The sequence below is a fragment of the Salvelinus sp. IW2-2015 genome, unplaced genomic scaffold (assembly GCF_002910315.2).
Source record: "Salvelinus sp. IW2-2015 unplaced genomic scaffold, ASM291031v2 Un_scaffold1832, whole genome shotgun sequence".
Taxonomy (NCBI): domain Eukaryota; kingdom Metazoa; phylum Chordata; class Actinopteri; order Salmoniformes; family Salmonidae; genus Salvelinus; species Salvelinus sp. IW2-2015.
The window spans coordinates 48,595-63,525 of record NW_019943203.1 but is presented as its reverse complement, the minus strand read 5'-3'; the positions used below and the strand labels follow the sequence as shown (position 1 = coordinate 63,525).

Here is a 14,931-nt window from a genome sequence, read left to right as displayed (position 1 = left end):
TATGACAGAGAGGAGGATGGTGTTTTCTACCAGTAGGGTGAGTCAACATGAGAGAGAGGAGGGTGTTTCTCTACCAGTAGGGTGAGTCAACATGACAGAGAGGAGGATGGTGTTTCTCTACCAGTAGGTGAGTCAACATGACAGAGAGGAGGATGGTGTTTCTCTACCAGTAGGGTGAGTCAACATTTGAGAGGAGGATGGTGTTTCTCTACCAGTAGGGTGAGTCAACATGACAGAGAGGAGGATGGTGTTTAGCAAACACAATTATCACAACACATAGGTTGTAATATGGCTTGTTTCCTGGTTTGGCTTCCCCAGTGATATTACCCACACACCAATACTGTGTTCTCTGCTACCGCACAGCAAGCGGTACCGATGCACCAAGTCTGGAACCAACAGGACCCTGAACAGCTTCTACCCCCAAACCATAAGACTGCTAAATAGTTAGTTAAATAGCTACCTAGACTAACTCTTGACTCATCACATAGTGACTTTCGGAAAGTATTCAGACCCCTTGACCTTTAACACATTTTGTTACGTTACAGCCTTAATGTAAAATTAATCTACACACACACAGACCCATAATGACACACTACCCCATAATGACACACTACCCCATAATGACACAATACCCCATAATGACACAATACCCCATAATGACACACTACCCCATAATGACACAATACCCCATAATGACACAATACCCCATAATGACTAAGCACAAACAGGTTTTTATAAATATAAAACTTACCTTACTTACATAACTATTCAGACCCTATGGTATGAGACTCAATTGAGCATTCTGTTTCCATTGATCATCCTTGAGACGTTTCTACAACTTGATTGTGGTAAATTCAATTGTTTGGACATGATTTGAAAAGGCACATACCTGTCTATATAAGGTCCCACAGTCAACAGTGTATGTCAGAGCAAAAACCAAGAGGTCGAAGGAATTGTCCGTAGAGCTCCGATACAGGATTTTGTCAAAGACAGATCTGGGGAAGGGTACCAAAACATCTGCAGCATTGAAGGTCCCCAAGAACACAGTGGCCTCTGTCATCCTTAAATGAAAGGAGTTTGGAACCACCAAGACACTTCCTAGAGCTGGCTGCCCGGCCCAACTGAGCAATCAGGGGAGAAGGTCCTTGACCAAGAACCCGATGGTCATTCTGACAGAGCTCGGCTGTGGAGATGGTAGAACCTTCCAGAAGGACAATCATCCCTGCAGCACTTCATCAATCAGGCCTTTATGGTAGAGCGGCCAGACGGAAACCACTCCTCAGTAAATAGGCACATGACAGCCCGCTTGGAGTTTGCCAAAAGGCACCTAAAGACATTCAGATCATGAAAAAAAAGATTCTCTGGTCTGATGAAACCAAGATTACACTCTTTGGCCTGAATGCCAAGCGTCATGTCTGGAGGAAACCTTCCCTACGGTGAAGCATGGTGGTGGCAGCATCATGCTGTGCGGATGTTTTTCAGAGGCAGAGACTGTGAGACTAGTCAGGATCGAGGCAAAGCTGAACAGAGCAAAGTACAGAGATCCTTGATGAAAATCTACTCCAGAGTTCTCAGGACTGAGGCGAAGGTTCACCTTCCAAACAGGACAACGAACCTAAGCACACAGCCAAAACAATGCAGGAGTGGCTTCGGGACAACTCTCTGCATGCCCTTGAGTAGCCCAGCCAGAACCTGGACTTGAACCCGATCTAACATCTCTGGGGAGACCTGAAAATAGCTGCGCAGCATTGCTTACCGTCCAACCTGACAGAGCTTGAGAGGATCTGCAGAGAAGAATGGGGAAACTCCCCAAATACAGGTGTGCCAAGCTTGTAACATCATACGCAAGAAAACTTGAGGCTGTAATCGCTGCCAAAGATGCTTCAACAAAGTACTGAGTAATGGGTCTTTATCGAAATAAAACAGGGTTATACCTTACAGTGAAATGCTTACTTACAAGCCCTTAACCAACAATGCAGTTAAAAAAAAAAATAGCAAAAAAACAACAACAAATAATTAACTTCTTTGGGGTAGGGGGCAGTATTTTCACGTCCGGATGAAAAGCGTGCCCAGAGTAAACGGCCTGCTACTCAGCCATAAAAGCTAGAATATGCATATTATTAGTAGATTTGGATAGAAAACACTCTGAATGATGTCTGTGAGTATAACAGAACTCATATGGCAGGCAAGAACCTGAGAAAAAATCCAACCAGGAAGTGGGAAATCTGAGGTTGGTCGATTTTCAACTCAGCTCCTATTGAAGATAGTGGGAAATTGGTAATGTTGCACTTCCTAAGGCTTCCACTAGATGTCAATAGTCTTTAGAACCTTGTCTGATGCCTCTACTGTGAAGTGGGGCTGAATGAGAGGGGATTGAGTAAGGTCTACCATGACCTGACCATGCGCGTTCATGTGAGAGCGAGCTCTGTTCCATCGCACTTCTGAAGACAAAGGAATTCTCCGGTTGGTACATTATTGAAGAATTATGTTAAAAACATCCTAAAGATTGATTCAATACTTTCTCATGTTTTTACGGACTGTAATATAACTTTTTTTTAAACTTTTCGTCCGTACTTTCTGCTGGACCTGCCCGCGCGTCGTGAGTTTGGAAAGTGTACTGAACGCTAGAACAACAAGGAGGAATTTGGACATAAATGATGGACATTATGAACAAAACAAACATTTATTGTGGAACTGGGATTCCTGGGAGTGCATTCTGATGAAGATCATCAAAGGTAAGTGAATGTTTATAATGTTATTTCTGACTTCTGTTGACTGCACAATATGGCTGATATATTTGTGTCTTGATTGGGCTCTGAGCGCCAACTCAGATTATTGTATGGTTTGCTTTTTCAGTAAAGCTTTTTTGAAATCTGACAAAGCGGTTGCATTAAGGAGAAGTGCATCTAAAATTCCATGTTTAATACTTGTATTTTCATCAACATTTATAATGAGTATTTCTGTAAATGGATGTGGCTCTCTGCAAAATCACCGGATGTTTTGGAACTTCTGAAGTAACGCCGCCAATGTATATTCAGATTTTTGGATATAAATATGAACTTTACCAAACAAAACATCATGTATTGTGTAACATGAAGTCCTATGAGTGTCATCTGATGAAGATCATCAAAGGTTAGTGATTAATTTTATCTATATTTCTGCTTTTTGTGAATCTCTTCTTTGGCTGGAAAAATGGCTGTGTTATTCTGTGAATAGGCACTCACCTAACATAATCGTTTGGTTTGCTTTCGTCGTAAAGCCTTTTTGAAATCGGACACTGTGGCTGGATTTACAACAAGTATATCTTTAAAATGGTGTAAAATACTTGTTTGTTTGAGGAAATTTAATTATGGCGCCCTGCAGTTTCACTAGCTGTTGAAGAGGTGGGACGCTACCGTCTCACATACCCTAGAGAGGTTAAGGAGTAGCAGTGAAATAACAATAGCTAGGCTGTCAATTTTTTATTAATTTTTTCACCTTTATTTAATCAGATAGGCTAGTTGAGAACAAGTTCTCATTTGCAACTGCGATGTGAAGGGGCACCGGTTAGTTGAGGTGATTGAGGTTATATATACACACGTGAGTAGAGTTATTAAAGTGACTTATGCATAGATAATAACAGTAGCAGCTGCGTAAAATAATGGGGAGGGGGGGGTCCAATGCAAGTAGTCTGGGTAGCCATTTGATTAGATGTTCAGTAGTCTTATGGCTTGGGGGTAGAAGCTGTTTAGAAGCCTTTTGTACCTCGACTTGGCGCTCCGATACCACTTGCCGTGCGGTAGCAGGGAGAACAGTCTATGACTAGTGATGCAACCAGTCAGGAAGCTCTCGATGGTGCAGCTATAGAACCTTTTGAGGATCTGAGGACCCATGCCAAATCTTTTCAGTCTCCCGAGGGGGGAATAGGTTTTGTTGTGACCTCTTCACAACTGTCTTGGTGTCCTTGGACCATGTTAGTTTGTTGGTGATGTGGACATCAAGGAACTTGAAGCTCTCAACCTGCTCCACTGCAGCCCCGTCGATGAGAATGGGGGTGTGCTAGGTCCTCCTTTTCCTGTAGTCCACAATCATCTCCTTTTTCTTGATCACGTTGAGGGAGAGGTTGTCCTTGCACCACATGGCAAGGTCTCTGACTTCCTCCCTATAGGCTGTCTCATCGTTGTTGGTGATCAGGCCTACCACTGTTGTGTCATCGGCAAACTTAATGATGGTGTTGGAGTCATGCCTGGCCGTGCAGTCATGAGTGAACAGGGAGTGGCGGATGTGTTGTTATGTGTTGTTACCTACCCTTACCACKTGGGGGCGGCCCGTCAGGAAGTCCAGGATCCAGTTGCAGAGGGAGGTGTTTAGTCCCAGGGTCCTTAGCTAAGTGATGAGCTGTAGTCAATGAATAGCATTCTCACATAGGTGTTCCTTTTGTCCAGGTGTGAAAGGGCAGTGTGGAGTGCTATTGAGATTGCATCATCTGTGGATCTGTTGGGGGCGGTATGCAAAGTGGAGTGGGTCTAGGGTTTCTGGGATAATGGTGTTGATGTGAGCCATGACCAGCCTTTCAAAGCACTTCATGGCTACAGACGTGAGTGCTACGGGTCGGTAGTCATTTAGGTAGGTTACCTTCGCTTTCTTGGGCACAGGGACTATGGTGGTCTGCTTGAAACATGTTGGTATTACAGACTCAGTCAGGGACAGATTGAAAATGTCAGTTAAGACACTTGCCAGTTGGTCAGCGCATGCTCGGAGTACACATCCTGGTAATCCGTCTGGCCCTGCGGCCTTGTGAATGTTGACCTGTTTAAAGGTCTTACTCACATCGGCTGCGGAGAGCGTAGTCACACAGTCTTCCGGAACAGCTGGTGCTCTCATGCATGTTTGTGTTACTTGCCTCAAGCGAGTATAAAAGTAAATTAGCTCGTCTGGTAGGCTTGTGTCACTGGGCAGCTCTCGGCTGTGCTTCCCTTTGTAGTCTAATAGTTTGCAAGCCCTGCCACATCCGAGCGTCCGAGCCGGTGTAGTATGATTCGATCTTAGTCCTGTATTGAGGGTTTGGCTGTTTGATGGTTCGTCGGAGGGCATAGCGGGATTTCTTATAAGCTTCCAGGTTAGAGTCCTGCTCCTTGAAAGCGGCAGCTCTAACCTTTAGCTCAGTGCAGATGTTGCCGGTAATCCATGGCTTCTGGTTGGGGTATGTACGTACAGTCACTGTGGGGGGGARGTCATCGATGCACTTATTGATGAAGCTTTCCGCGATATCTTTTCCAAAGGCACTGTACGCTGCTGCTACTGTTCATCTATCTTGTTGCCTAGTCACTTTATCCGTACCTACAGTACCAGTCAAAAGTTGACACACCTACTCATTCAAGGGTTTTTCTTAATTTTTTACTATTTTCTACATTGTAGAATAATAGTGAAGACATCTTAACTATGAAATAATGCATATGGAATCATGTAGTAACAGAAAAGTGTTAAATCAAAATATATTTTGTATTTCAGATTCTTCAAGGTAGCCATGACAGTTTTGCACATTCTTGGCATTCTCTCAACCAACTTCACCTGGAATGCGTTTCCAACAGTTCCCACATATGCTGAGCCTTTGTTGGCTGCTTTTCCTTCACTCATCATAAACCATCTCAATTGGGTTGAGGTCGGGTGATTGTGGAGGCCAGGTCATCTGATGCAGCACTCCATCACTCTCCTTCTTGGTCAAATAGCCCTTACACAGCCTGGAGGTGTGTTGGGTCATTGTCCTGTTGAAAAACAAAGGATAGTCCCACTAAGACCAAACCAGATGGGATGGCGTATCGCTACAGAATGCTGTGGTATCCATGCTGGTTAAGTGTGCCTTGAATTCTAAATAAATCACATACAGTGTCACCAGCAAAGCACCATCACACCTCCTCCTCCATGCTTCACGGTGGGAACCACACAGGCGGCTATCATCCATTCACCTACTCTGCGTCTCACAAAGACACGGCGGTTGGAACCAAAAATCTAAAATTTGGACTGATCAGACCAAAGGACAGATTTCCACCGGTCTAATGTCCATTACTCGTGTTTCTTGGCCCAAGCAAGTCTCTTCTTATTGGTGTCCTTTAGTGGTTTCTTTGCAGCAATTCGACCATGAAGACCTGATTCACGCAGTCTCCTCTGAACAGTTGATGTTGAGATGTGTCTGTTACTTGAACTCTGAAGCATTTATTTGGGCTGCAATCTGAGGTGCAGTTAACTCTAATGAATGTATCCTCTGCAGCAGAGGTAACTCTGGGTCTTCCTTTCCTGTGGCGGTCCTCATGAGAGCCAGTTTCATCATAGCACTTGGTTTTTACGACTGCAATTTAAGCAACTTTCAAAATCCTTGAAATTCTCCAGATTGACTGACCTTCATGTCTTAAACAACCCTTGTGTAGTCTTAACATTCTGTAGACTCCTTGTCCTAAGGGTAAAAAAATGTCCCGCCTTCACTAAACACCTAAAATAAATTAGCTTAATTMAATTTTTAACTCCAAATCTATTTTACATGAAGAAACAACCAGTCATTCTTCAAACTTTGAATATCTGGGTTTTCCCCTCTTCACAATGCAGAAACACTGATTAAATGCAGTCTACACCACTCGTTTTTATTACAACACACCTGTCAATAGTTCTTTACTAAAGTAGAGGTTTATTATTTCTAAAAAAGGTACTGCATAGGTGTAAAAAGATTTTTTAGCAAGAGACAGCACTTGTATAGCCTAAGATAGAAGCAGAAATGTGAAAAAGTAGTCTTGAATGCATTTTATTGAAAGGAAACAATACATCTTGAACTTTTTTGGCAACATAGTGATATTCTTATACTGTACAATGAGGAATTCAACTACAAAATACTAGTCTTCTCACATTTTTTTAACCATTGCCCCACCCACAAGGTGTATAAACAAATAAGAATAAACTAGATACAAAAACCTGAACATAAATCAATGAAATCTAATTAGCACATGTAGGAAAGTATGCAAGTGTGTGTGCATGGACTTTGCAGATGTATTTGTTTTACAGTCCTTTGGCTCTCCCTTCTTTGAATGTGTGGGGTTACAAGTGTCTTTCCCAGCTGCTCCAGGAACACCCTCTTGTTCCGCTTATCAGGCGCTCCAGGTAGGGTTGATCTTGTTCCATATCACGAAGGCATTGTATGAGGACACATCAATGAGGATATGGAAGATGACCAGGGGCCAGTCATCCTGCAGCTGTAAGTTCCAATCACCTTGTCCACACCTCCTTTGTTGTGGTTGTAGTCCAGGATGATGTCTGGCTTCCTGTCCTTATGATTACTGATCTCAGCCGTTTTGTGCAGTGTGCTCAGGAGGACCATATTCTTGTTCCTCTTTGGGAGGTAAGAAACTAGAGTGGTGGTGAAGGCAAACTTTGATGAGAAGGCCTCTCTCCCCTTTGTTGCGAGGAGTGTACGGGGGAGCTCAGGCTTGTTCTTTCTAACTGTGCCAACCATGGTGATCTTCTGGAGCTGCTGGCTGAGTTCATAAGAGGTGAAGAAATTGTCACGTGACATTGTACCCCCTCAATCCGTCACATCAAGCACAACCCGCATCCCCTGGTTCTTCTCCGGGCCTCCACCGGTCAGCTTCCCTGTGTAGACTTGAATCTTCCAAGCGTAGCTGAATTGTGTGTCACAGGCCACCCATATCTTGACGCCATACTTCGCTGACTTGCTGGGCATATACTACCGGTAGGACAGCGACCTTTTGACAAAAGAGATTACTATCAGTAATTAGTATCAGTGTCACAGAAAACAATCACATAAATCAATGATATTACAGCAATACATAATGAAATGAACAGTGAAAATCTCTTACATTACAGATATGAAAATAAAATGTACCTCTGAATGGAACCAGTTGCTCATCCACTGTTACTTCAAGCCCAGGGTTGTAGAGGTACGGCAGACGCTCCACCCACTTCTTATGGCTGCCAGTTTGTCTCTCACACGTCTTGACTCACAGTTATCAAATCTTTGCATTCTTGAGATCATGTGAAAGACTTTCAGTGGCATCGTGGCACAGAAAATCGCCCTTCCACTCTCTGCATCCCAGAGACTACATGTAGCCTCGCCTCTGGACCTATACACACCCGCTAAGATTAGCAGTCCTATGTAGGCACGCAGGTCAATCTCATCCATCCTTTTCCAGTTGTCTCCATATTTACAGAAACCCTCCAAATTTGTCATTTCCAGGATGATTTTTTCGATGGCTGGTGTGAACAAGTAGAATGTTGAGGCAATGTCCTGGGCAACTGCATGCCTTGCATCCTTATGACATGTGTGCTGCCKTCCTGCCCTGGTTATCATATGGTGACAAGGATCATGTTATTTTGCTGTTCTTTGACAAAAATGTATCTTTCAGCTTGGGATTTCTCCATCTGAAGATGATGCATCGTGCTCTGGGTTGTGTATTCTTCCCCATCTTCTTCTTTAAATACCTCTTCTAAACCATCTTGCTCCTCCTGGACATCTGAAGAAAATAAAAATCAGATCTACGACCTGTTGGGCACTGAAACGTGCACTCATGGCTTCAGCAGAGAACTGGAGGGACTGTCATCTGCAGCACCTTTATAGCCTCTGACTGCATTCACCATTAGCAAACAATGTTTTCAAGAAATGTTTATTTTCTCTGAAATGGTTTTTATTTTGTCTGTGAACTTGAGCCATGTGTGGGGTTGTGAGTTCAATCAGTAGCACACAATCTCAATTTCTCATTGTTGTGTTTTTTTTTTGTTGGTGTGTAAATTATTTTATAACTGTCGGATCAAAAATGACCCTCAGAATCTTTGTACCCTGGTGGAGTACAGCTTTCATGTAAATATGAACAAACGCGATGTTTACTTTTTCTAATGTTGGGGTCACTCTAGGAAAAGTCATCACATTTCAAGTTGAAAAAATATTTATGGGGTTTTCTCTGCTGTTCAACATAGTGGCGGGTCATTTTTGATACTTAAGACAATACGAGGGTTTACCAAATACGGCTATCTTCTGTACCACCCCTACCTTATCACAACAACTGATTAGCTCAAATGCATTAAGGAACGAAATTCCACAAATTCACTTTTAACAAGGCACATCTGTTAATTGAAATTCCTTCCAGGTGACTACATCATGAAGTTGGTTGAGAGAATGCCAAGAGTGTGCAAAGCTGTCATCCAAGCAAAGGGTGGCTACTTTGAATAATCTCGAATATTAAATATATTTTAATTTTTTTGGTTACTACATGATTCCATGTGTTATTTCATAGTTTTGATGTCTTCACTATTATTCTACAATGTAGAAAATAGTAAAAATAAAATAAAAACACTGGAATGAGTAGGTGTGTCCACATTTTCGACTGGCACTGTATACGTTATGTAACGTTACATATCTCTCAATTACCTAGTACCCTCACACATCGACTCGGTACTGGTAATTAACGTGTCGTCCGATTCTTACGGCTATTTCCCAACAGCTTTACACTGTTGCGTCCCTTGATTATTTCGACACCAGAACAATGTGTTGATATGCTATGTTGTTGTCTTAGGTCTCTATGTAACGTTAGTGTTGTGATGTGCGTTTTGTCCTATATTTTTATTTAAATGTATGTTTAATCCCCGTCCCCGCAGAAGACATTTTTTGTAGGCCGTCATTGTAAATAATAATGTGTTCTTAACTGACTTGCCTAGTTTTTATCCGTCTGACAGCATATAATATGACTAGCTAACTAACTGCAGACATACTTAGCCAGCTAGCTGGTTACAGCATGCTACATAGTTAGGCAGCTAACGTTAGCCAGCAAGCCATTTGCTCAGTGTGGAAAAAAACATAAAACAAGCCAGCTTCAATGTCACCTTCAACGAACTACGTTGGCTAGCTACTTCACTAATGTGTTGTCATGTTTCAAAAGAAGTACTGTAGCTGCTAGCTAACTGCTGGCTGCCTGGCAGGTTAGCTAGCCAATTATGACAGGCTTGCTACCTAAATTGTGCTAAGTTGTCTAATCGTGCATAAAGATTTCAATAATTTGTAATCAGTGCTTTTCAGGCCAACGTCCATTAATCTCTATTTAGGAAATGAATGTTATTTCAACAGCACCTCAAATAGCGATCAGTTTGTTGCAGTCTTGAAAACGACACCTTTCCTTGCTGACTGGAGGGAGAGAGAGGCGCACTTCTTCTTCGTTGGGAATCGGTTGGCGGACTTTATCCAACTTTAAGGTGCATACACTACCACCTACTGTACTGAAGTGTGAGGCCAGTCACGGCCAACCTATAGTACATTCAACTATCTTAATTATTCTTGTTCGTAAAATGAAATAAATATTAATAATTGCACCACCAACTAACCCTACACTTATACACCACTATTTCATTTGAAAAAAACTACACTCATTAAGAACCCACTACCCCATTCCACTACTTTGACCCTATCTGCTCCTGCACCATGCGAACGACCTGGGAGAACAGGACACCATCCCTGTAACTTTTCTGAAGTCAGATCTCGTATACCAAAATACTTCTCTGCAGCTGCCACCACAATATATATTTTCTGTGATTTACGTTCCATCTCCGCGCACAGTTGATAACCATTGCTATGAACGCTAAGAAACCAACCTTACTGAAGCKTACAGGACCAGTCAAGAGTTTGGACACACCTACTCATTCAAGGGTTTTTCTTTATTTTACTATTTTCTACATTGTAGAATAATAGTGAAGACATCATCAACTATGAAATAACACGTATGGAATCATGTAGTAAGCAAAAAAGTGTTAAACAAATCAAAATATATTTTAGATTTGAGATTATTCTATGTAGCCACCCTTCGCCTTGATGACAGCTTTTACAGTGTTCGGGAGCTGCCAAGTAGCAAGCCTATATTGGAGTCCAGAATAGCGACACTGCCCTCTGGTGTTTAATGTAAGAACTGTCATTGAACCCATTGAAAATAGGCGATCTCAGCGGAGAAATATTGTAAAACATTTTTTTAAACGACGAAAAAGAACAAACGGAAAATTATTACAYATGAGTGCAGAAAATTAAGAAATTGCAGAAACTTCTGAAATGGAGAAAGTGAAGAATTAGATGAAAATTCTGAAAATGAAGGAAATGGCAACCATTGGTCGAGTACCAGAGTTTGAGGCCACAAAAGAGGATTTTGATTCCCATTTAGAGCGTTGGCTGCCTGCAAATGAAATCAAAGATGAAAAGAAAGCAGACGTATTTCTCAGTGGTTTGGGTCCAACTGAGTATGGATTGCTGAAAGGTCTCATTGAACCAATAAAAGCAGTGGAGTTGACCTATGCAGGTCTGGATATTTATGGAAAATGTTTTTGATTGCTCTAAAACCCAAGTTGGTGTCAATGTTGGTATACAAGGAGTCAATATCAATTGAAAAAAACACAGTTTCTCGAGGCACACTAATTTCTTTCAATTTTGTCACAAATTCATACGTATCTTTAATGGAGCTTTGATGTTTCCGTGACAGAGGATTTATGAAATAATCTAAATACTCCGCTATTCTATACGATTCTGAACCACAATCCGATACAATCGGCCTACCACATGGAACCTCTGAGGGAATGGTCCAAGTCTCAGGAGGTTTGTGGATTTTAGGCAACAAATAAAATTGRCTGGGGCGTGGGGTATCTGGTCCAAATAGGTAAAACATTTGTTTGTCTGTAATGTAATTATTCTCATAAAGTTCCTCTTATAATCCGCCTCATTTTTCTCTGGGTCTCCTGCTGCAATGAATGAGTAAGTGGTCTATAATGTTTAGAATTACTCAACTGCCTATTCGCCTCTATCAGATACTGGGTTTTATCCAATATAACAATCTTTGATCCTTTATCCGCTGGTTTTATAACTATGTTTGAATTCTTACTTAAGGATTTTAATGATTTACGTTCTTGTTTTGTAAGATTATCTTTTCCTGACATATGAAACCTAAATGTACTAAAGGAAGTAGAGTCCCTTTGGATTAAAGTCTACATCGTATTAGACACTCCCTGTAACTTAGGCTCCCAGTGTGATGGACCAATAAATGGTATTCTTTGATTATCAATATTATAATTAAAATGATCAAGTAATTTTAATTTTCTATGATAAGTGTGCAGATCCCTCCTGAGCTCCATGCGATCTATCTTGGCGGGTGTCGGAATAAACATAAGGCCCTTCTCCAGGAGTTGCTGTTCTGCCGCTGTACGTCCAAAAGTAATCGATAAGTTAAGTACATTAGAGTGCTGGGGAGTAATACCAATACACTCTTCCCCTCTTAATAGTTTAACTGGTCTAGCCAGTAGTTTAAAATGTTTACAGCTGTATCTGGTCTCCAATGTATTGGATCATCCTGCACTGTGTGAAATCTACGTTTATTCAGATCCAGTAGTTCCCTACAATTTTTCTGAATATACTGGTTCCATTGATTCCGTACCTCCTGCTTTTCCCATGAAAGCTCATCCGAAAAGTGTATGATGGGAACATAAACCTGTGCATGAGGAAAAACTTCAGTTGTTTTATTCAGTAGTTGTTGCAACTGCTTGACTGCAGTTGTGTACTGCTGGTTCAAGCCGTTAACAAGACCCACTGATAAAACCACCTTCTGTGTGTTTTGCTGTTTCTCCAACTTGCCTATCACTCCTGCAATATGTCTGAAGGTTGCTCCCGGAAAGCTATCTATCTGTGTGTTAGTGTCTGTAAAGCTAGGAATGCGCGCAAGGTTGGAATCCCCAATAAAAACCACGGGCTTTGTAATCTCAATACTCCAATCATTTATTTTCCTTTCAGTTCTGGAATGACATGTGGGATATAGAAGTTTTTCTCTTATTACAGGTTCCAGTATTAGTTCTGTCCCAGATCCCGTTTCGTTTCCGTTTTCCATTGCTACCGTACCTTGATGATTATCTTGTTGTGAACCTGTAGTAGAATTGGATAAAACCATGTCATCCWTCAAAACAGCCACATTATTCAATGGTAGTTRTAGACTATTTCCGTTATTCACKYTAATCTCCAATCCCTCTGCTGTTAAAGGTACATTTGAGTGTTCTCTACCTGGGATTATCAAGGATGGGACTTTAGGCTGGGCCAAATTACATCTTGGTCGCTGAGTTTGGGGATTAAATATCCCCGTGCTCTTCTTGATTGTTGGGGTAAGTCTGAAGCTAGTCCTTCCACTCTTTGCAGGGCCTAATTCCCGAGGGGTGAGACAGGTTTCKCATAAGAGGGGAGATAGTTGGTTAGWAGGTGGGCTCATAGAGGGAACCACTCTACGGGGAGAAGTAGTCCCAACATGAACCTCTACCTGCACCTKCCTTCCCTGTGTACCCCCAGCAAACCCTATMGTATTGCTGTTGGTAGTCAGGCTATGGTTTGTCTGTTTGTCTACAGGAATACTAAAGGCCTGTTCCTTAACCATATTGCCCCTTACCGAGGTGTCACTCGATAACTAGGAAAAGGGCGCTGGTTCCTTAACCATATTGCCCCTTACCGGGAGATTCTAGGTGGGATGAACACTAGCTAGAGATACCGTCTTGGTAGTCTTATGGTGCAGCTGGCATATTTCGACAGGGAAAGTCCCTGTGGGCCTGGGAAGCTGTATTCAAACCGATGTGAAGCACTCTTGGAGCCAGTCGTGGGATCGTGCTCACGGTCCAACTACGCACACAAGCACGACCCAACTAAAACTGCAATGCCTGAACTTAAACAGACGAGTATATCAGTTTAGACAGGACAGGTCGGAGTCAATGGAGTACTTAAATATAGCAGCATATCTTTTAAGGTAGTTACTGAAGAAGATGTGAATTTGTGTTTGTATCTGGCCTTTGCCCACATCACCGCCTTATCTAAGGCTTTACTGGTGTATAGTAGGTTGAAGTGCGTTACTGTCTAGTCAATGCATAATGGCATAATAACGGCGGCGCGGCGATAAAATGCTCCCTCAGATATATGTCGATCATGTTTCTCCATTCTCATCTCTGGTCTGTTCAAGTTACTTTGCTAGGGTTTTGTTGTGATATAAGTAGGAGGTTAGGAAGTTGCATTTATATTTTAAAGGCCGCTTTCAATTTTGAGTGTCATCTGTGGTGGTGCTTGGTTATTCTTTAATAAAGTGCGATCACCCATACCTGCCTGGAGTATGAAATTGATAACTTGTCAGAGTTTAATCCAAACATTTCAGTGAATGAAAGTTGCGTTAAGGTAAAGCCGTTAAAAAGGTACCCATGGTCGTGGGAGGGCTTTAAAATACTCATATGCAAAAGAGGCAGGATATATATTCCTAATTTTCATCCAGTTGACTCACTCACTAGGATGTTAAATATGGCAAATTATGGATTTATTTGATATAGAGTGGCTCTGTGGACAACCGGTTAGATTACTGAGTCTACTGTATCATTGGTGTGAAAAGAAGTACGATATTTTACTCCCGGTGAGAGCGCCTTTCTATGGGGCAAAATTCCCGTCACTATCAAGTGTAAAGATCGTAATTAACGGTAACGCTGTTGGAACCACTCAAAAATCAAGTATATGGTAAGTGAAGTACAAATATGATATATAGGTATATACACACACACAAAGGACAAAAATAAAAAATATATGTACACCAAAAAAACAAAGAAAAAATTGGCCCTATTTTAGAAAAGAAACTCCAATGAAACAAAACCCAATATAAAAAGAAAAATATAATGGAGGTCAACACTCACAACTCATTTTCTCCTACAACAAATCATTGTCTGTTGCCATCTGGTGGTCGCTCCAAAAATGGCAATTAAGCCTCATAACGCCTCAGCCCCTCAAAAAATGGGGGGAGGGGAGAAGGGGAATGTATACCAAGGAGCAGTCCGCATGAAATTCCCACTTAGTTAGGTTGTTACTCCTTAAAAACAATCTTTCTAGGAAAGCACTCCACACTAAGGTGAGAAAAAAAACCT

General features: G+C 41.8%; 1 protein-coding gene across 2 annotated transcripts in view; it reads right to left on the bottom strand.

Moving 5' to 3' along the window:
- The window catches only part of si:ch211-121a2.4 (transmembrane protein 205), a 36,856-nt gene extending 26,468 nt beyond the window's left edge, over nt 1–10,388 (bottom strand). For both annotated transcript variants that reach the window (XR_011476108.1, XM_024139559.2), the window contains exon 1: nt 10,103–10,388. The gene's annotated coding sequence lies outside the window, so the exon portion shown is untranslated. The remainder of the gene's footprint in view (nt 1–10,102) is intronic.
- Nucleotides 10,389–14,931: the final 4,543 nt, after the last annotated feature.